The sequence below is a fragment of the Muscardinus avellanarius genome, assembly GCF_963383645.1.
Source record: "Muscardinus avellanarius genome assembly, chromosome: 17".
Taxonomy (NCBI): Eukaryota; Metazoa; Chordata; class Mammalia; order Rodentia; family Gliridae; genus Muscardinus; species Muscardinus avellanarius.
In genome coordinates this window covers 56,028,939-56,052,728 of record NC_137803.1, presented here as the reverse complement: position 1 = coordinate 56,052,728, position 23,790 = coordinate 56,028,939, and the positions used below count along the sequence as shown (strand labels likewise).

The window sequence follows — 23,790 nt, the reverse complement described above, 5'->3', positions numbered from 1 at the left end:
CAAATGTTACTAATACTTGTGTGTGAGAAGCACTGTTTCAGCTGCTAGAGATATTTCAGTAAGTGAAATTTAAGAGTTTCTACGTCCACAATGCAAATTAAAAAAATCAATGAACAAAATATCAACCATAAAGTTTAAATTAAAAATAAATCAAAGAAAGCCAGGCATGGTGGCACATCCCTTTACTCCCATACTTGGGAGGCTGAGAAAGGAGGGTTGCAGGTTTGAGGTCAGTGTGTCATAAAAGAGAGACACTATTTCAAAATTAAAAAAAATAAGGCTGGGGATGTAGTTCAGAGACAGAATATCCCTGGGCTCAATCCTCAGTACACACACACACACACACACACACACACACACACACACACACACAGCCCAAACAAGCAAAAAACACAAACTGACTGGAAAAGGGCCAGAGATGAGAAATGAAAAAATGTAAGAATAATGGGACGTATTAAAGAATTGCATAGATTGCAAAGAAAGGCAGTATAATCAAGACCAAGTATAATAATTATCACAGTACATGTAATCAGACTAAATTAACATATTAAAAGAGATGTTTATATTGGAAAAAAATAAAACCCAGAAATGTTATATTTTTCAAAGACACAAATAAATACAAAGAAACAGAAAAGTTGAAATTAAAATGATGAGTAAAGATGGACCATTTAGAAAGTATTAGTTGCCATACTTAATAAAACAAATGGTCAGTACTAACAAATAGCGGGATTAAAGACAGGCAGATAACTAAATATGTACAAGTAATTCAGCTTCATAGAAACTTATAAAACTTCTCACATTGTATCCATCTCTCAGGATCCCCTCACAGTGGGTTAGCACACGCAAAGAAACAAAGTCAAACCTGTAGTTTACACCAAATACAAAAATTACTTTAATGGATCAAAGACCCACAGGTAAGAGCAAAATCTATAATCTATTTGAAAGAAAGTACAGGGGTAAATTTTCATGACTGAAGATTTAATAAAGGAGATTTTTAGATGTGACACCAAAATCTACTTATAGCAAAGGAAAAATAAATTGGCTTCTATTAAAATTAAAAATCTTTGTGCTTCAAAGGGCACCATCAGAAGGTGAAATGACACCCCATAGGGTAAAGGATCTGAAAGATGTTTCTCCAATAAGGAATATATAAATAAGCACATGGGAAGATGCTAATCATCATTAGTCAATAGTGAAATTAAATAAAACAAAAATGAAGATTTCACTGAACAAAATGTCTAGTATGGGCGATACTAGAGCAAAAGACTCGAATAATAACAGCACTGGAGGTCTGCAGAAAGGAATCGTCCACACTGCTCTATGGACTGTCAAGTGGCATGGCTGCTCTAGGACACGGTCTGGCAATTTCTCAAATGTTCCAACATATAGCTGCATGTGAGCCAGGAATTGCACTCCTACCTATATACCCAAGAGAAATGAAAATACATATCCACATAAAGCACTAGTTTGCACCGATGCTTACAGTAGCATGATTCATAATAGCTCAAATGGAAAAATAACCCAAGAATCCTTCAGATGATGAGCAGGTGTTTTTTTTTAAAGGATTCTATCCATACAGTGGAGTGCCATTCAATCATGAAAAAGGAAAAAAAATACTGTGCGTGCCACCTTAAAACATTATGCTAGCACAATATTCTCTAGTTTCATCCATTTTCCAACAGATGACGTAATTTTATTTTTCATGGTTGATTAAAAGTCTACTGTGTGTATATGTTGCATTTATTTATTCATTTGGAACAACTGGGTCGGTTCCATAATTTGTCTAAGTCAAGGGTCCTATGTTTTCTCTCATATGTAGAAGCCAGAGAGAAAATAGGAAACAGAAGGAGCTTTTCTGATTGCTTCAGAGAGACGAGAGAGAGAGAGAGAGAGAGAGAGAGAGAGAGAGAGTATGTGTGTGTGTTTACCTATGCACATCTGTGTATGCACACACATATGTATATGCTATTTCTATTTTGAAATTAAGAACATTCAAATGAAATGTTAATAAAAAGAACCTTTTGAGATAGTCTAGACATGCATGCATTTTAGAAGACTTTCCTCAATAGCGGTTGACTTCTGAATATAAAATGTTTAATTGACTTATTGACTCGTTTCTGAATGCAGCTTGGCATCTTCTTCATGGGGGAGAATCTAACACCTTCAAAAACCACAGCATAGAACTACATACAGGTTAAAAGCAAACTGAAGTTAGCCTTTTGAGGAGATACGGTTTTGCAACTCATCATTTGTTAAATATTTGGAACGAGCCGGTCTTGATGGTGCACATTTGTAAGCTCAGCATTTGGGAGGCTAAGACAGAAGGATCTTAAATGCCTCTACCTCAGAGGGAGGCTGATAATATTAATGTATGGGTGAACACTCAATTAGTCAAAAGCCGCACTGTGTATCTCAGGTGTAAGGATATATATCTGACTTACAGAAAACCTGAAGGAGAAGTCAAAGAAGATTCCTCCAGAAATGAGCAAAGCGAATCCCGAAGACCTACCTGAATCAGAAGCGCCAGCCCACAGGCTTCCTTAGGAGGATGCAGGACCCGAGGAAGCGGTAGTGGCCGTATTACCACAGGACATCTTTTTCAACTTCATTGTCTTCTCAGTTTCTGTCAGTGAATTTAGAAAAGAAATATTGCAACACATGATACAGTCAAATTTAGGAGTCTAAGAGACTTTTACCTGTTTTGTTAAGAGAAAAGCTCTTCTAATAAGTTTCTGTATGGAGACGCACTGTGGGTTAATGATTTGTAGTCTGTGCATTCTACAACCAGAGGAAACGTAGCATGAGTTTGAAGCACATTTTTTGCCATCAAAACACTTGCAGGCAGGTATGGTGGCGCACACTTGTAATCCCAGCATTGGGAGGCTGAGACGGGAGGATCGTGGTTCCTGGACAGCCTCAGCTATTTAGTGAGGCCCTTTGCAATTCAGTGAGACCCTGACTCAAAAAAAAAAAAATGGGGCTGGGGTGTAGCTTGGAGGTAGAATGCCCCTGGTCTCCACCCCCAGTGCCGCAAAAAAATAAAAAAACAATAACAACAACAAAAACACTTGCAAACTTCACTCAAGACTGACAGTTCAGTAGCTCATTACCTTGTTATTCCAGTATTGATATATTTGTCCTAATTTTCCTCTGGATGCCTCTGAATTTATTTACATGTTTACACTGGAATTTAGGCAGGGCAGAAAATGCCAAGGTGGCCGAGATGAAGTCAGTGTAAAACTCCATTTCTAGCTCATTGTGAGAACTAGAATATCCCATATGCCCTGTACTGAAATAAAGACAACACCTTCTTTCCTAAATTACCTGCAATCATTACAAAAAATTGGGAGTTAGCTGAGTGTGTTGGCACAAGCTGGTAATCCCCGCGCTTGGGAGGTGGAGACAGGAGGATCGTGCAGCCGCGCTGGCTTAAGAGAGACCCTGTTTCCAAATACAAAGTAAAAAATAGGTCTGGGAGTGTAGCTCGGAGGTAGAAGGGCTTCCAGGAACCCCGGTACCACCAAAAAAAAAAAAAAAAAAAATTGGGAGTTATTTTTCCAGAATATTAAGATTTGCTAAACAAAGTCATATGTACTTATATATGAATTTCTCAGGCTGAGGCCTTTCTGCTGAGAATGAACTTCCCTCCCCAGCCTTCCTGGCAAGATCAAATGGATGTTTTTGTGTTGGAAGGGAGGAGATTTCTTTCCGTACTTGTTACTAGGTTCAAGGCTGAGACCCCTGACAAAAGACAGGTTAAGAAGGAGAAAGCATACGCGCTTATTTGCTATACATTGTACACGACACCGGGGGCTTCACTAATAAACACCCAGAGAAAAAACGTTTGATCAAGTAGATAGTTGTGGATAGATGAGATCATACAAAGGGTGAGACTGAGTGATCATACACTGGGTGGGGCTTGGCAACTCAGCAGGAACGAGAAGGCTTCTTCATATTCCTGGCTGCAGAGCACATTCTGCCCCTGGGTATCACCCTGATGCCTATCTTTCAGGCACTGTTATCACTGTTCACACCTGCACCCCCATCACACATGGGTCTCCGTCACTGAGGGATGGTGTCTGGCTCATCCTGCGTCATGATGATAGGTCATAATAGGTCCCTGCATTAGCTCCTGTTGCTCCTAGAAAATTACTCCAACTCTTAAGAGAATTCAAATTTATTCTTTCTAGTCCTAAACAGCAGAAATTTGACATGAATCTGACTGGGCCTGTTAGTCAGGATTCAGAGTGTGTGTGTGTGTGTGTGTGTGTGTGTGTGTGTGTGTGTGTGTGGAGAGAGAGAGAGAGAGAGAGAGAGAGAGTGTTACCTGGACATAATGGCATACACCTGTAATCCCAGTATTTGAAAGGCCAAGACAGGAGGATCATGGGTTTGAGGCCAGTCTCAGCAATTTAGCAAGACTCTCAGTAACTTAATGAAATGGGTCTTAGTGAGAAGGTTTTAAAATAAAAAAATAAAGTAGGGATGGAGGTATAGCTCAGAGGTATAATGCCCAATTTAATACCCAGTAACACATACACACACAAACACACACATACAAACACAAGAGGGTGTGTTAGATTGGTGCACACAAGCTGGGGGAACCAGTACCATCTCAGTCCAAGGAGCTGAATGCCTCAGAACAAGAGGGAGTAGTGATATAGTGAAGAGCCCAGAGCCCTGGGCAGTTGCTGGTGCAATTCCGTGTCCACCAGTTGAAGAATCTGGAGTCTGATGTCTATGGGTAATGCTGGCAGAAAGAACAAAATTAACAAAAGCTCCGGTTCGAGAAGAACTGAGCGTGTGCACACGTCAGCCTTCTTGTGCTATCTGACCCATCTGAGCCTCCTGCCCACTGAGTAACGCTGCCCACATCCATTGGGTTTTCTTCACTCGGTTACCTGACCCACAGACCAAGAGTCCCTGGGTACACCCTCACAGACACCCCCTGATGTGTCCTGTGCCAGTTTTTCTGGGAATCTCCCTATCTACGAAGATTATCCACCACCACACTGGCCTAAGGATAGTCAGCAGGAAGGAAGACATTTGTTCTGGATTCTCCGGAGGAGCAGTATCCCCGTCCTTGGCATTTCCAGCCTACACCTGCCTGCTTTCCTTTTCTGCCCTAGCTTCCTCTTCAAAGCCAGCAGTGGAGCCTCTCCAAACCTCTCTACCTCTTCCACTCCTAAGTGTCTTCATGATTAATTAGTCCAAGAGAATCGCCTTTCAGAATCCTGAACTCAAACATCTCTGCCAAGACTCTATGCCATGTAAGGCAACACGTTCATAAATTCTTGGGATTAGGTGGGAGCATCTTTGGAGGGGATATTATTACCTTACCACAATATCCAAATATGGTCTGTTTCATCCATAAGGTATTTACACATCTGAGACCCAGCTCTTTCCTGAAAAAAAAAAAAATTCTTTGTATCCTCTGGACCTTTTTCAACTCTCCAGTTTTTGTGGCAGAGGAGATAGAACTCTGTGTTTTTCTGAGTATAATTTGTGTTTTTTACATGTTTCTCCTAGTGGTAGCTTAAGTTATTTTTGTAACTGAACCAGCATCATTTGACTAGTTTAAGAAATTAAAGTATTGGAAAGTTTAGCTAAGTGCTCTGGTGGCACACACGTGTAATCCTAGTAGTTGAGAGGATGAGACAGAAGGAGCACAGGTTTGAGGACAGCCTCAGAAACTTAGCAAGACTTCAGCAACTTAAGACCATTTCAAAATAAAAGATCAAAGGGCTTGGAGTGTAGCTTGAATGTAGAATGCCCCTAGACTCAATCTCCAGTACAAAATAAAGTTTGTATTTTTCTCATGTCCCATTGTGTGTGTGGCGGGGGAGGATACTGGGGATTGAACCTAGGAATATTCTACCTCTGAGCTATATCCAGCCCTTTTTATTTTTTTTTTGTTTGTTTTGAAACAGGGTCTCACTATGTTGCTGAGGTTGTCCTTGAACTTGTGATTTTTTTTGTCTCAGCCTTCCAAGTACTTGATTACAGGTGTGTGCCACCATATCTGACTTCAGGTCCCGTTTTTTACACAGCCCCTTTCCTGTGATTCAATGTGAAAATTCCCTGTCAGCTCTAGAAAGAGGGATAGTGAAGAAGTATAGTGTTTGATGTGAAAAGCAAAACGAGCCATTATTATCCTACAAAACATTGATATTTGCTATCCATTGGCCTCTAGATGTTAAAATTAACAAATGAAAAAGGAAAGAGGATAGTACAGTTTCCAGACATTTTTGCATTGTTTCCTTTTTTACATTTTTTATTGGTGCATTGTAGTCATACATCTTAATGGGGTACAAGGTGGTAGAGGCATACATGCACACATCACTCACTCAGCCCTTCCCCAATTCCCACCCCATTCCCTCCCCCTCCCTCCTTCTCATGTTTGGCTTAGTGATTGACTCGCTATGTTTGCAAATGTACATCATGTGTGTTAGGAATTTCCCTCTTCCCCTCTCCATTCCGTCAGTTAGGTCACAGTTTGCCCATCTGTGGTTTCTCCAGTCTCAACTATAGTTCCTCCTATGACCTTTTTTCTTCCTAGTTTCTGCATATTAGGTAGAACATCCAATTTTTTACTTTTTGTGACTCACTAATTTCACTTAGCATAATGTTCCCCAGCTCCATCCATTTCCCTGTAAATGATATAATTTTGTTTTCTTTGTGGTTGAGTAAAATTCCATTGTGTATAGATCCCATAGATTTGTGATCCATTTATCTGTTGATGGACAGCTTGGCTGGTTTTATGGTTTGGCAATGGCGAATTGTATGGCTATGAACATAGACACACATGCATTAGTTCAATCGTTTGGTTTCCATATTTTGCATAGATACCACAAGTGGTATTGCTGGATCATAGGGTAGGTTCGTTTCCATTCTTCTCATCTACTTTCTTCCTTTTTTATCATTTTTTGTGTTCTTCTTGGTCTTATTTAAGTTAGCCCTTCATGATGCTTTTCTCTTCTCTTATGCTTTTTAAAAAGTTTCTTTTTAGGATGCTTGTTATTATTTGTCTGTTGCCTATTGTAATTTTTCAAAGAACCCAGTTAAACATTCCCTCTTTATGTTCATTTAAAATACATTTTAAGTCCATATCTTACTAAAGACAGTTATTAGCTTTAGGTTGCTGCTATCGATGTTTATTCTATCATTTAAAATCCAAACTGTCAGCATCAATGTCAGAGTGAACATCAATGAAAGATGTCACTAACTGTATCCAAATCAGCAGAGGAATAGTGACAGGCTGACATTTGTAAGAGAAGTATCTGAATTCCCCAAGGATATGGAAATCCCAGTGGTGTCAGTTCAAACCCGAGTCCAATTTCAGCAGAAGTTAGTCAAGTCCCTGAATTTATATACTAGGTAATTGCAAATTACCAAAATAATTTTCATGTCCCAAAGTTACGGACATCAAAATATTACATATCCATGCAGTCCCTTATTTGAAATATAAAATTTGAGATTTAAAAAAAAATCATGGTTTTAAAGTTAGTTTTACAACAGATATAGAATTTTCAGAGTTTATATAAAAGTAGGCAGAATTTTATGTGTAAATAGAGGAAAAATCTCGTTTTCTTCCAATCGATGCTCAGACCAAAAAATTTCTAAGTTGGATGTTACCTCTGGCTTTGTATGTGGTAATTGAGAGAGCCTTGTTACTTTACCAACTTCTTGTTTTACACTCATTCTAGCAGCATGAACTTTTCATTTCTTATCAGATGTATACACAAAGGAAAGAAGTATGAATAATATTTTTTTGCCTTTTATATAAATTCAAAACACTTAAGAGAAGGTATAACAGAACTGAATGAATTAACACTTCTAATAATGTTTTTGTTAAATCTTAAGTTCATACTAAGACACATAATAATTAAACCATCTTGTTACAGTAGACACATAAGTGGGAAAATTCATTTGTAAATCATCAACTCTTTATTGGCTATTACAGGCACCATTCTCTTCTAGATACTTTCCTCAAGTATCTAGAAGAGAATGTAACTAAAAGCACATGAAAATGTATGTTATTCCTGTTACTAATGTTTTACTGCCAGTAATTTTATCTACTTAGCTGACTTATAATTGAATGCAATTTTTGAGATCTTATGACTACTAAGTGAATCAAATGAGAAAATAAATTGAGCCACAAAATCATCACTTCTTTTTGTACTCAGTTACGAACTGGTATGTGTATTCAAAATTCTTTATAAAAGCAATTTAACAATAATTTCACTATTTATGATCATCTTTTCAATTTCTATCTAACTTTACTATCAAACTACTTTTATATTTCTTTTGTGGATCTGGGAATTGAATCCAGAGACAGTCTACCTCTGAGCTACACACCAAGCCCTGTTTTTTATTCTTTATTTTGAAATAGGGCCTCACTAAGTAGCTTCGGCTGGCCATAAACCTGCGACCCTCCTGTCTCAGCCTCCTAAGTACTAGGATTACAAGGGTGTGCCACCATGCTTGGCTATTTCTATACATTTTATTAACATAGGAGCATAAATTGAAATTTGAAAATGTTGCTAGAGTATTAATTAAAATTATACATATATACGTATCCACGTATTTTACATTAGTTAAAATATATAATTGTCATATATTTTAACGATGCCTCTCTCATTATTTTTAATTTGGGGAAAAGGTCAATGCTATCACTTTATCTGAACAATTAAAATACTGTAATAACAACATAAAATTTCTTTCTCCTTCATTTCTTAGTTTTTGATAATTCCCTCAATTGCTTAGAAACTTTCTGAAAACTGCCATGTAGTTTGATACTGAAAGGCTGTAAAGGTTAATTTGCTCAATTGCTGAGGCCTTAATTGGAACACATCAGTTATTTAGAATGTTTGGTATTTCCTGTAAACGCCTCTAATTAGGAAACCCTTAGAGATTATTGTGAAGGGGATGAAGCCGCCCAAATGCATTGGCAGAGATGAATATTTTTTCCTTTCTACAGTAAACTCAAAACATCATGAACTTTTGGAAAGACTTAAGAATCACAGTTTTACAGTAAAAATGTCACATAGTGCAAGCTCACACCCTTCTTGGGGTTGTTGTGATTGCTTTATTGCCTGTATTTTATGGAAATGGAGAATATCTTTGCTTTAATATGGAGAAGAAATATTATGATGAAAGAAAGAGAAATTATGAAAAGTTCTCTTTCTTATTAAAAGTGTACTATAGCCGGCGTGGTGGCGCACGCTTGTAATCCCAGCATTCGGGAGGCTGAGACCGGAGGATTTGTGGACAGCCCAGCTATTTAGTGAGGTCCTCCACAACTTAGTGAGACCCTGTTTCAAAATAAAGAATAAAAAATAGGGCAAGGCATGTAGCTTGGCAGTCGAATGCCCCTGGTTCCATCCCCAGACCTGCAAAAAAAAAAGTGTACTATAAGTAAAATTCCATAGGTTGTCAGATTGGGATTCAAAAATTTAGTGAGACTCTGCTTCAAATTAAAATAAAATAAGGCTGGGGTTGTAGCTCAGAGGCAGAATGCCTCTGGGTTCAATCTCCAGTACCACGTACATTCAAAAATTATTTTATGATGTAGCAATCCTATTTCTCGGTATATATCCAAAGGAATTAAATTAATAACCAGCACTCCTGCATTTATCACAGCATATTTTATGCCAGATTGTGCAAGCAACCCACATGTTTATTGATAGATGAACAGATAAAGAAAATGTGGTATACATACACATTTTTTTTTATGGTACTGGGGTTCCAGGAAACCCTTCTACCTCCAGCCTACACTCCTAGACCTATTTTTTTTTTTATATTTTTATTTGGAAACATGGTCTCCTAAGCCAGCACAGCTGGCTTCGAACCTGCGCGATCCTCCTGTCTCCGCCTCCCAAGCGCGGGGATTACAAGCGTGCCCACCACGCCCGGCTCCTCCCAAGCACAGGGATGACAAGCGTGCGCCACCCAAGCACAGGGATGACAAGCGTGCACCACCACGCCCGGCTCATACACATTTTAAATGTTTTTAAAATGCCCCAACATGGACAAACCTGGAGAACATTATGCTGAGTTAAATAAATCAAAAACAGAAAGATAAATAGGTCATGATTTCACTCGTGTGGATCTAAAAAAGTCAAACTCATAGAGGTAGAGAGTACAATGGTGGGAGGCTGGGAGAACAGGGAAGAAGACACTGAGCAAAGGTACACGTTTTCAGCTGGACAGGAAGCATGAGTTCAAAGATTTGTTATGCAGCATGTTGACTAGTGTTAATAATTATATTTCAAAATAACTAAAAGAGTACCTTTTATATGTGCTCACCACACACACACACACACACACACACACACACACACACACCTGGGTGATGTGGTGATAGGCTAATTAGCTTGTTTAACTATTCACAATTAAAACAATTTTATTTTATTTTTTATATTTTTATTGGTGCATTGTAGTCAGACATCACGATGGAATACACAATTTGTGAGGATATAGAAGCATACATCATCCAATTAGCCTTTATCCTATCCCCATCCCATTCCCTCCCCCTCCCTCAATCTCATGCTTGATTTGGTGATTAACTTTGATATAATTTTTTAAGAACATCATGCGTTTTAAAGAGATTCCATCTTCCATGTTCCCCTGTCCCATTCCCTCTGATTGGTCACCTTTTGCTCCTCCATAGGGCCCTTTCTTCAACTAGATCTCTTATTATAAATTTCTTCCTAGGTTTTGATATTAGGGAAAGCATCTGATTTTTAATATTCTGTGATATTTTCTGTGTATGCCACATTGCAAGTTCCGATCCCACTCCTGAAGACCCCAGCGCCGGCCTGGCCATCTGGAAGACTCTGATCCTGGCCTCGCTGGCTCTAGTACTGGCCTTGCCTCATGGCAGGCTCCGATCCCGGCCTTGCTGGCCCCGGCATTGGCCTCATCCCTCGGTGGGCTCCTATCCCGGCCTTGTATGGAGGCCCCAGCACTGGCCTTGCCTCACGGCAGGCTCCAATTCCAGCCTCGCTGGCCCCGGCGCCAGCCTAATTGCCTGGCAGTTTCCTATCCTGGCTTCAGAGTCCCTGGCACCGGCCTTGCTGTGCATTGGGCTCTGGTCCTTGTCACTTTGAGTAGGTCCTCTACAGATGTTCCCTTTTATCTTTCTTTTTTTTGTGGTACTGGGGTTCCTGGAAACCCCTCTATCTCCAGGCTACACTCCCGTAGACCTCTCTCTCTCTCTCTCTCTCTCTCTCTCTCTCTCTCTTTTTAATTTGGAAACAGGGTCTCTTAAGCCAGGGAGGCTGGCCTTGAACCAGCTCAATCCTCCTGTCTCTGCCTCCCAAATGTGGGGATTACAAAAATGGGCCACCATGCCCGGCATTTTTTTTTTTATATGAGCAAGCAGTACATGACTTTTGCAAAAACTGGGACTCCAAATACCTAGTGGCATTAAATTTTGTCTTCCCTCCAAAGGCAGAGGTCCATAACTTCTCTTTGGAAAGCAGGCTCTGCTGTTCCACGTGCACCCTGGCCTCCCACTCTGCACAGAGTAGCGCTGTGGCCAAGAGGGCTGATGACTTCCAGAATATGCTATGTGTAGGTACATCCTGGCTATGCGGGGCTCCCTCTGATACCCCCCAAACCCCTTTGCCACTTAGCATGTTGTCCAGACTTTTCGAGCATGTATGACAAGTGCAGTCAGTCTACTCTTGGGGAGACTTCCTCAAGAGCTCAAGGTGGACTGTACTGGCTCTGTCAGCCCTCCAATTTTTAACTTTGTGGCAATTTCTTCAGAAGATCAAGGTAGGTTGAATCAGGTCTCTGTCTCTCCAAAATAATAGCCTCCACCTCTGTCATCGGCACTAACGTCTGCACCTCTGTGCTGCTCCACTGGCACCAGCCCCCATGCCTCTGCACTGCCCCACCAGTGTCAGCACCCGTCACTCTGCGCTGCCCCACCAGTGCCAGAACCCATGCCTCTGCACTGCCCCTCTGCCGCTCTGCCAGTGCCACCTTCCTCCTTGTCCTCTGTTGAATTCCTTCTTTACATGATATAATGTTCACAATTCTTTAGCATGTGTGTGCAGTCCCCCTTCGCGGGTTCACGGGTTGTGTTTTTTTGTTTTTTTTTTTGAAGTTACAAGTGAATTGGATAGAGCTTGTCTGCATCTCCTGAGTCATGGCTGCGGCCGCTGCCATCTTGGCCCCTCTCCAGTATTTCTTTTTATAATAAGAGAAGACAGTATGTATGTTTTGAAGGGGATGTGAGATCGAGCACTCAGCAGCAATGAATTTTTATCTCCCTTCCAAGAGCAGAGGCCCACAGCCTCACCGCATAGAGCAGGGTTTGCTGTTCTGGGTGCACCGCAGCCCCTGGTGTAGCATAGAGGAGCATGGTGGCCAGGTATGCTGAGTTCCCGGGATGCGTGGTTCAGCTCCTCGCCTGGCACTGCGCGGCTCCCTCCACCATGCCCGGCTCAGTTTTCTTACAATGTGTGTTGTTAAGAGTCCCCAGCATGCATGGCTGAGGTAGTGTTTTCTCAAATCCCTTCTGCGGTGTTCTTCCAAAAATCACTTTTCTTGCATGGCTGGTGCCTCCTTGTCTCTTGCTTCTAATTCTGCCATTATCTACTCTCTCTCCTGTATTCTAGATATGAAGTCATGGCTGGAAGTGTCTCCTTAAGTTGTCCCAATCTGATATTAAACCAAGATCTGGTGTCCAGGGCTTCCCTGAGAAATGTTTGTCCTGTTCAGTGGCCACGATTGCCACTGTGACTGCTGCCATCTTCCTCTCTAAAACAATTATTAAAATCTGAGTATACAATCTGAGCAATAGTAACTAAATTTTGAAATTCAGCCTAGATAGAAGGATAGGACACAAGTACAAGAAAATCCCTGGAAACCAAACTGTCACTTCTCTGAGTCAAGACATATGAACCGGGGGGCTCCATCTGGCCATCCTGAGGAGCTTAGGAACCAGCCCCAATGTGACAACCAAACCTGACATTTGACTCTAATAAAGAATGAGGCTGTATAACTTAGCCATGGCACGCTTGATTCCTTGACGACTTTTGTATTCACAATGCCATTCCGCTTTACAAGCATTCTAACAGATGGCTGACTCTGGACAGTACAGGGAAACTGGTGCAAGCAGTTAATGGCACTTCCGAGTTACTCATCAATTATACCCATTTATAAAAACTTCCAGTGCCAGGCATGGTGGCGCACACTTATAATCCCAGCGCTTGGGAGGCAGAGAGAGGATGACCATGCAGGTTTGAAGCCGACCTCACTGGCTTAAGAGACCCTGTTTCCAAATAAAAAAGTATAAAAATAGGTCTGGGACTGTATCCCAGAGGTAGAAGCATTTCCAGAAACCACAGTACCACCAAAAATAAATAAATAAATAAATAAATAAATAAATAAATAATAAATATAAAAATAAACACTTCCATATATTAGTTCTTGAAAGTGTCTATCCTGATTATATAAAAAAAAGTTTCATCAGGGATGGGGTTAACATCTTTCCATTCCTGTTTTGCATACTATTCTCGAGAAATGGGGTGTTAAACCCAGGGACATTCTAACTGCAAGTTACATCTCCAGGCCTGATTTGTTTTTATTTGGAAACAGGGTGATCTAGGTTGCTCTAAACCTTTCTAAGTTGCCAAGGCTGACTGCCATCCTCCTGTCTCAACCTCCAAAGTATTGGGATCACAGGCATGTGCTACCACACATATAATTACAAGGCACCAATAAAAGTATAAGAAATTATTTTGATAACATTTTCATGTTTGCTTAATTAAAAATGTTTAAATTCCTCTCAGCACTTCTTTTTGATTCAGTGGTCTAGATATATTGTTGATCTAGAAATATTGGTTGAAATATTTAATATTTGGGGATTTTCTAGAGCTTGTCCTATTAATTCCATAAAGAGTATATTTTGTATAATTTTTATTCTTAACATTTGCAAAGCTGTGTACTTATAGTTCTAAATATGATCTTTCTGAATAAATTCTCTATGAGAGATTGAGTAGAATATGTATTTTGCTATTGTTAAAGTATTCCATAAGTGATTAGATCCAGATGATAGATGGTGCTGTTCAGTTCAACTATATACTTACTGATTTCCTGCCGGCTTCATCCATCAATCATTAGTAGGTGTTTAGTAAGAGACTTTATGTTACTTCCTAGCAACTGGACTCTTTCCTATTGGCTATGGATGTTCCAGAGCCCAATTCCTTCCACGTGACTCTTGTCATCTTCGCTTTTTGTTTTGGGGCTTACCTAAGTACTCTAGGGAAAGTCTGTATCTTGCATTTCTTTCAGGATAACTCACTGTGATTTTACTGGATCCCTGCTGATCTGCTAGAAAAGTGTGGGATGGGGTGACAATGTCAAAACTTTCCGATTAAATCTCAGCCTTTTAGAGGTCTTGCAATTCCAAGCTGTGATCTTATTAAATGTTTCTCCAGTGAAGTATAACATTTTCTTATCTAGTTCCTTTTCTGGATGTAAGTTTCCACTATAATTTTTTCACACTGTTGACTAATTATCACTTTTTCTTCTTTAGATGAGAGAGAAAGATTAGGAGGAAGAGGCTGGTTCTGGAGGAATTATTTCTCCCAGATGATTTAAGGCTCTAGGTAAGTCCCCAAACCCCAGTAGGATTTTGCTGTGGAAAAGACTTTGGTGTATCTTAGAATGTCTCCCAGACCTCACAAGCAATCCTGGTGGAGGCAGGTCTTGGTTGCTGAGAAGCGGGACCTGGGGCTGTGGCCTTAGGGACTGTGTGTGTCTCCTCCTCCCCTCATGCTTGCTCACGCTCTCTCTACCTCTATGATATGAGTTGCCTTTATTAACATATACCAAACATTATACACACACACACACACAAACATATATAAATATATATATATATATATATATATATATATATTTTTTTTTTTTTTAGATAACTCATAGTTGAGATAGAATATGTGGTCTATGGCATTCTAAGAAAATTGTGGATCTCATTTGCTTTATGTTGGCTTTCTAGGCTATTCCTGTTTATGAGTTTTGCTGGCTTTCATATCATTTATTTATCTTCTTTTTCAATCCAGGCTTCAGCTGACACTTCTTTATGCTACCCGTTTATGTCCATCAGGTCAAAGTTTGTGAAATATGCATATAAAATAAAACCTTTCTCATATGTTCTCAAAGGACATTCTACCAGCAAATTAGTAAACTTTGAGAGGCATACTTCAGCTATTATTGGATGTTTTTGGCTAATTTTCATGTTATATGTCTTGTCTTGAATAAGTGGAATTTCCAGGTAAAAATTTTGCTAGAAAAGTGAAATGCTACTATACTTCATAATCAGGAGCTATAAACTACCTCACAATTGTGAGATAAACAAAATAACTCTGAAGACACACAGAATAAGACTCCTAGTTTGTAGTTACTATTCAAAGTCTGCTCATTAATTTTGAATAATCTGCTTCACTAAATTTGCAAAATTTTGAATCTTTATGTTTAATATTTGTACTTTGGTGTTATGGCTTTAATTAAAGAAAATTCATGTAACTACCAGTCTTCTAAGGAAAATATAATTTTCTTGCTAATATGTGCAAAACAAAATGTCTACATTACTATTTATTTATTTTATATTACCTTTTAAACAATAGTCTTATGACAAAGGGATTTCCAAGAAGCATCTTTTTAAATGTACATTGGGCTCTTAGTCAATACTAAGAATTAGAAGAATGTGAATTAGAAGAATGTGTAAATCTCAACTTTCGTATAAGACAGCATACCAGTATACTCTAATTCATTATTTCAAATTTTATTTCTGTTGGCAATGATTAATTTATTTCATATTCTTCATTTTCCTCAAGTGATGGTGTTTTGCTAACAGCATCACTAAAGCACACATGGGTGGAGATAATATTTGATAAAGGGAGATGGATCCATATAAAACCGATGAGAAGCTAGAAAGAAGGAAACTCTAGAGGTCAACTCTGCTTCTACTGGGGTTTGCTCTCCAGGAAATACTTGGTTCATGCACAAAGGTAACTGCAAAAGTCACCTATAAGGCCAACTTTAGAATGTTCTGGTGACAGAGATTTATTTCAGAATCATGAGGGAAGTGCATGCACCTGAGATCAAGAGGAGATGCACACGGAAGTGTGATTTCAGAGGACCCCTGGTGGTGATCTCTTATTGCATCAGAACCCGCTGCGACCTTCAGAAAGGAAAGCATTCTCTGCCAAAAACCTTTACATTCTGGGGAACATAATGCTCTAATACTTCTAAATTCAGTAATAAACGCACAGGTGTGATTTGAGGTTAGTGAACAGGAAGAGAATGAGTCACTACCATTATATTGTATGAGTCATAGTTGGAAAAAAATTGCAATGCATTGAACTCAAGTTATGGGTCTAATTTCATCTGATTCCATCATTTAGATCATTAATCAGGGCTTTTGCTTACTTTTTAAGTCCTTGTAAGTTTCTACTCTGGAATTTAAGTAAAGGGAATCGCAGCAGTCTCCACTCTCCTTGGAAGCATCTGTGGGTCCTTGGCAAGAACAGAAGTGACATTAATGAGCAATTAACTTAAGTCCGTGGCCCTTTGTTAACAAATGCCATGCTTTCTTTGTTGAATAAACAGAATATTTAAGATTTATTTAAAGTATATTTATCAAGGATCATTCTGTATTCACAAGGTTAACTTAAATATATATATATATATTTGTACTCTAAGGTTTTATTTAGAGCTTATGTTATGGTTAAGAATAAAACTTAGGTAAAAATGTCACTATACTGCTTTTGTGTATCCAACAATGCTGTAACATTAATAGACTCTTGAATTATGGCATCTATTACCATGAAAGTTTCCAAGTTTTTGGTGTCCAACTTTTTCTTCTTTCACCAAATAAACCTTCTAAGCAGCTATTTGATTCCATGGGACCAAAGGAATTAGCCCAGTCTATCAAATGTCCAAGGGCCAATAAGAAGACTAATAACTGTTAAGAGGAGACCTAGTATAATAGATTCCAAATTGCAGTGTGTATCTTCACTCTAAATGACCATGGAGTCGAGGAAGTGTCAGGGACTTGCAAGCTAAGCCTCGTATCATTTGCAGAGCATATACTCTGTCCATGGCTGTCCAAAATGGCAGCAGGAGATTTAAGCCTTGAGAATCACAGGAAGAAAAATCCCACCTTCTTTTACTCCCTAGCTGCTTTCCCTTTTACTCCTACCACTGACTCTTTCTTACCTTGGTATGAGTTACTAATTCAATGACCATGATACATCTTGAAGGTTGCAAAGTTTTTTGCAGAATATTCCTGTTGCCCCCTAGAAATAGAAGAACACAGATAATTGGTCAAATAAAATTCTTTATTCCTTTATATATGTATGAACATGAGTATGGTAAATTCTCCTAATCTACTTCTTTCCACTCAGTATTTCTCCAATATTTTCCCCCACAAAATGTATATTGCAAAGCTCAGTAACTACTCTTACATGCCCATTTAGAATTAGAAACAGCAGTCATACGCTTGCTGCATTCCTCTCGACACTGTAGACTCAAGATTTTCTCTTAGCTTAATCTAGGTGAGACAAACAACACTGAGTTTTTACAAGACTGAGGCATTTTTAACCTATTGAGACTTTTTAAAATGGTAGCCTAACCCCAATTCACAATTTTGATTTTACATGCACTCTATTTTTGTGGCATGGGGGTCCCAACTTAAAAATATTCTACCACTGAGATATACCCCCAGCCTTTATTTTTTTTAGTGTTGCCAAATTACCATGCATTGGCCTCATATCTCTCTTACCAAGTATTGAGGTCACAGGTTTGTGACACTGTGAACACAGGCACACTTACCAGTTAAAGATTGGAATTTTTGCTTGGTACCAAAAACGGTCATCTGAATGTATTCTGCAACCTCATGATTATCTAAATAAATTATTTGAATGATGTATGTGTGTCTGTACATTTAGTTTAGAATCAAGTATCAAACTTACAGATAAGGCAATATTAAACTTTATGTCTAAAATTAGTTACTGAGCTTAAGTTAGCTGCCTCATTTAATAATAGCAAAAAGGCTGTGGATGTAGCTCAGTGGTGGAGTGCTCCTGGGTTCAATCCACAGTACTATATTAAATAAACACATAAAATTCATAAATGGTTAACGGTGGATAATATGACTTGGTTGTAGAGCACTTACAGAGAATGTGCCAGGCCCTGAATTCAAGCTCTAGTTTTGCCAACAAAACTAAATGAACAAAAGAAAAAGAAAAAAATGTCAGTAAATGGAGTGAACATTGTAAATTTAATATAAAGAATGTTATGCTTATTCTCTGATAACAAATATTCCAAAGCGGTATTGTTATAGGAATATACACTGAACTATGTCTGACAACATAGGTCTCTATCATCAAGTTTAGAAGGTGGTGACTAAACCTAACCGTGAGACCAATAACTATATAGTTTCAGAAAAATGTCCCTCTATAGCATATTTTTATATTTTATCAATCTAATATGCTCACATGTATGTTTTGAACACCTCAACAGAAATTATTTTGATCACAGCTATTGGACAAAAGTAAATTTCTTCACAATTTAGGTTGATATTAAATTTTAGTCAAAATTCCTATCAGTTATTTAGGTAAAGCCTATTGAAATTTTTATTTAGAAGTTGATGCCTTTTTATAAAAATCACATATTGTTTATTATAAAAGCTGGATTAGCTATTTCATATTCCAGTCTCTGAATATCTATAGGACTATTATTTATTAAGTACTACAACTGGATGCCTAAATTGTGTTGTCTAGATAGAAAAAGGAAAATATATATGAAACCCTTAAAAGTTATCATCAGCCTAGCATGGTGGCACAGGCCTGTAATATCAGGACTTGGGAGGCTAAGACAGGAGGATCATAGGCTAGGAATCAGCCTCAGAAATACAATGAGTGAAACCCTCAGAAACTTAGGGAGACCCTGCTTCAAAATAAAAAAATAAAAATGTCTGAGGGTATATGTTGGAGGTAGAATCCCCTGGAATCAATCCCCAGTATCACAAAAAAGTCATTAACAGCTTCTGCAGTCAGTTGGGCCAGTTGGACTGGCATGCCCCAGCATCTGAGCCCTGGGCGGAGCCAGCCTGCACTGTGACTGCATGTGTTTGTCTGGGGTGAACCTGAAGTGGGTAAGAACGAAGCCATCCCTTAACTCACGGCTGAATCCAGAAAGACTGATGCTAATAATTGCTAAAGTTCAAAGAATTAAATTACTTTTTAAAGTTATAAAAGATTTATGTATATATTGAAAACCCAAAGTGATCATGACTACCAACAAGAAAAGAAGAAAATATGTACATATAGAGCGGGTAGTGGTAGCACACACCTGTGATTCTAGTATTTGGGAGGCTGAGACAGGAGAATTGCAGGTTCACAGTGGCTAGCCTTAGCAATGTAATGAGGCTCTCAACAACTTAATGAGACTCTGTTTCTTAAAAAAAAAAGTAAATTAGGCCTGGGGGTGTAGCCTGGAGGAAGTAAAATAGGCTTGGGGGTAGAATGTTCCTAGGTTCCATCCCCCGTACAAAATGCTGTCAGTCTTTCAGGTACTTCTCATATATCTCAGGAAAACCCTCCTAATTGTGTGATTTTGCCTCTTTTGCAGATAATACTATAATCCTAAATAATACATATAACTTTAAAGAGTATACCCACTTTGATCTCTATGATAATTTTCTCGATAGGAAGAAAAGAATTTGTCAAAATTACCATACTTGTATGTTACCAGATTTCATAACGTTTGCTTTTTAGTCATAACAACAATTCAATGTTTAGTATTTTGAAAACTTGATAATATTATAACTGTATAAATGTCACTGCATGTCACATCCATGGTACTTTTATATAAAACTGTTTAAACGAATTCAAATATAATCTTTCCTTCAGTAATCTATTGCTCAAATTAGATCATGTTTATACTGCTTAATTTCTTTTTGTTTGCTATTTTTGGTACTTCAGGTTGCATGTTCTACTTCCAAGCTACATCCCTAGCTTTGGGTGTGTATATATGAAACAGAGTCTCACTAAATGGCTGAGAGTGTTTCCAAGTAGCTGAGGCAGGTCTCAAAACTGAGATTTTCCTGTCTCAGCCTCCCAGGTATATGTGGTCATACTGGGGATTGAACACAAAGGCATTAGATGATCTTGAGCCACTTTTATTTTGAAACAAGTTCCAAGTAGCTGTGACTTCCCTCAAGCCTGAGCTCCTCCTGTCTCAGCCTTCCAAGTACTGAGATTACAGGCATGAGCTACAATGCCTGGCTGCCTTTTCTTATAAGAGATAAAACATATAATTAATGGATCAAAGACTTGTAAATTAGACCAGAGACCTTGAGGCTCCTTGAAGAGGACATAGGTCCAACACTGCAACACACAGACACAGATACACACTTTCTCAAAAGACCCCAAAGGCACAACAAACTAAAAGGTGAATCAATACGTGGCATTGCATGAAACTAAAGAGCTTCTGTTCAGCAAAGGAAATTGCAAGAACCTCAATTGAGAACCAACAGAATGGGAGGAGATTTTTGCCACCTACTCCTCCAATAGAGGACTAATATCTAGAACATACAGAGAACTCAAGAAACTCAACACTAAAAAAAACAAATAATCTAACAAAAAATGGGCATGTGAACTAAATACACACTTCACAAAAGAAGAAATTCAAATGGCTAATAAATGCATGAAAAACTGCTGAACAACACTGGCAATCAGAGAGATGCAAATCAAAACTAGAGATGTAACTTTACCCCAACTAGAATAGCAACCATTCAAAACACAAACAACAACAAGTGCTGGCAAGGATGTGGAGAAGCGGGAACTCTAAAACATTGTTGGTGGGATTGCAAATTAGTGCAGCCACTTTGGAAAAGAGTGTGGAGAATCCTCAGAAGAATGGGAACAAATCTACCATTTGATCCAGCAATACCACTTCTGGATATCTACTCCCCCAAAAAGGAAACCAAACTACCAAACTAATGCATGTGTATCTATGCTGCACAATTCACCATAGCCAAGCTATGGAATCAGCCAAGATGTCCATCAACAGATGAATGGATTACAAAACTGTGGGATATGTACACAATGGAATTTTACTCAGCCATAAAGGAAAACACAATTGCAACATTTAAAGGGAAAGGAAAGGAACTGGAGGACATTGTTCTAAGTGAGACTAGTCAGTCACAAAACGTAAGGAATCAGATGCTTTCCCTAATATGTGAAAGCTAAGGTGAAATGGGTCTTAGGAGGAACTCTAGGTTAAAAAGGAGATCCTGTAGAGGAGCAAGTAAGGCAACCTAACTGTGGGGATGGGAGGGGAGAAGAAGGAAACTCTTTAAAGCACAGGATGTACTTATTCATATCGTAGTCAGCCACTAAGCCAAGCATGGGAGGGAGGGATGGGGAGGGAGTGGTTTGGGGACTGGGTGGGGGCTCGCTGTGCATTTATGTCTACACAAGTATTTTTACCCCATTATGATGTATAAATACAATGCAGCAATAAAAAAATTAAAACAAAAAACAAAAAATTTCACTCTCATATTCCAACTTCTTAGTACCTTTGAATACTCTATTTTATTTTTATTAGTTACAAAGCATTTCAGTCCATTTTTTTTCTAATTTAGATTACTTAGTTCCTAGGACTGCTGGATAACTATCACCCTGTGATTTCTTATTGTGAATTCCACATCAGTATGGCTGTCAATTAGATCCAATGTCTTTTTCCTTTATTACTTTGAATACTTCAAAATTTCTTTTCTGCATTGTATCTTCAAATAATTGTTTAAAGAAAATATTTCATGGCTTTCAAGTTTTATAGTTCCTATATGTTGCAGGAATCTTGCTATTTTGCCCTTGGGCTTGACTGATAATTGATTCTACACCTGGATATAAGTTTTAGATTCAAAGTAATTTTCCTCCTGGATGTTGAAGACTTCATTGTGTGTTCTTGCAGCCTGGAGAATGCTAACAAGGTAAGGTGCCTGAGCCCCTCCGATCTTTTTTCCTTTGGAGGCAGCATGTGTTTTGTGCTTGTTCTTGGGAATTCATGGGCAGGCCTTTTATATCTGAGCTCCTGATATCTCACCAGCAGATGTCTAATGGTGCATCTTCTGTCATTCCTCCAGATGATGAGGACTTCCCTGTCTTTTCCTTCCAGAAAATACAAACTGTTCTTCCGTTTGTCATTGCTTTTCTGCTTTCTCAGGATTCTTTGCACAGGGTTCCATTAGACAAAGGCTGAACTCCCAGGATTCACCTTCTGTCCTGTTACTTGTCTTTGATTCTCTCCTCTACCTTTGTTGTTAATTTTACCCCATCAGCCATGTCCACGCTCCGCCTGTGCCTTCTCCTCCAGATCCAGCTGCCACTTGACCTGTCTCCGTTCTTCTCCTTCTCACCTGTTTAGTGATCCTGTGTCCCCTGCTGCATCTATGAATGAAGTCATCTCCTGGGGAACTTTAGTAGCTGGTTTGTATTTTCTCAGCAGGTTTCTGACCCCTCCATTGACTACAAGCTCTGTGTACAAGAGAAGCAAGTGTGCACCAGTTACATTTGATTTAGGAGGAACGGACTTGACTGACAGCTTAGAAATACTTCCTGTACCTTCACTGCAGTACTAAGGGGTCTTTATCCTCGCATGTGGCTCTACAACTCTGGAGTCCAGATATTCCCAGGCAAAGATACCAAGCCATTGTTACCAGCTTCATCCCAGGTTTTCCCTGGGACCTTTGACCCTGGAGTCACTCTATAATTCTGAATGTAAAGGAGGCTGGTAGGCTCTCTGCTATCCTGCAGATACCTTTCAATTACTAGCTTTATAATATTTTCCCTGTGTCTGTCCCCCCAGTAACCTGCAAACTCTGAGCTCAGTGCCTTACTGCCTCTTAGAAATGTGACTCTCACACTGACCTCAGACACCTCCCAGTGTTTTCTGGATAGTGGGCTCTCCTTTGCAGACTGTCAAGCACTTCCATATTTTCTGTTTTCTAGATGCATCTAAGACTAGCTCTATTATTTTTATATTTTCTTTTCGGTTTTTTTTGTGTTACTGGGGATGAAACTCAAGGGCATTCTACCTTCGAGCTACACCCCTAGACCTATTTTTATTCTTATTTTTATTTTGAAACTAAGTCTCACATAGTTGCAAAGGGCCTCACTAAGAAGCTGAAGTGGTCCCAGAAATGCGATCCTCCTGTCTCAACCTTCCAAGTACTGGGATTACAAACGTGCACCACCATGCCTGGCTTTCTTTCTCTATTTTCATTTTTCAATCATGTTATATATTTTAATTGGTATTTTCAATGTAAATATAGAGTTAACACTTTAAGTACTGGCACTGTTGAGTGCAGGAAAGTAGGCTCTAGAACCCGGGTTGCCTGGGTTTGGACCCTACTCTATTCTTTTCTTAGTCTGACATTGTGCAAATAACTCAGTTATTTAATTGTGTTTATTTGTCCATAAAATGTATAGCTATGAGTGCATTTTATCTCATAGGATTTTTTTTTTTTTTTTTTTTTGGTGGTACTGGGGTTCCTGGAAGCCCTTCTACCTCCGGCTACACTCCCACGTGCTACACTCCCAGACCTATTTTTATACTTATTTATGTGGAAACAGGGTCTCTTACGCCAGCGCGGCTGGCTTCAAACCTGTGCGATCCTCCTGTCTCTGCCTCCCAAGTGCGGGGATTACAAGCGTGCGCCACCACGCCCGGGGAGGCAGAGACAGGAGGATCGCGCAGGTT

General features: G+C 39.1%; 1 pseudogene across 1 annotated transcript in view; it reads right to left on the bottom strand.

Moving 5' to 3' along the window:
* Positions 1 to 2,540: 2,540 nt before the first annotated feature.
* The window catches only part of LOC308276136 (zinc finger protein 639-like), a 33,147-nt pseudogene continuing 11,897 nt past the window's right edge, over positions 2,541 to 23,790 (bottom strand). The window contains exons 2-3 of the transcript in view: positions 16,453 to 16,539; positions 2,541 to 2,623 (exon numbers count right to left, since the gene is read on the bottom strand). The product of the transcript in view is annotated as a zinc finger protein 639-like (transcript). The remainder of the gene's footprint in view (positions 2,624 to 16,452; positions 16,540 to 23,790) is intronic.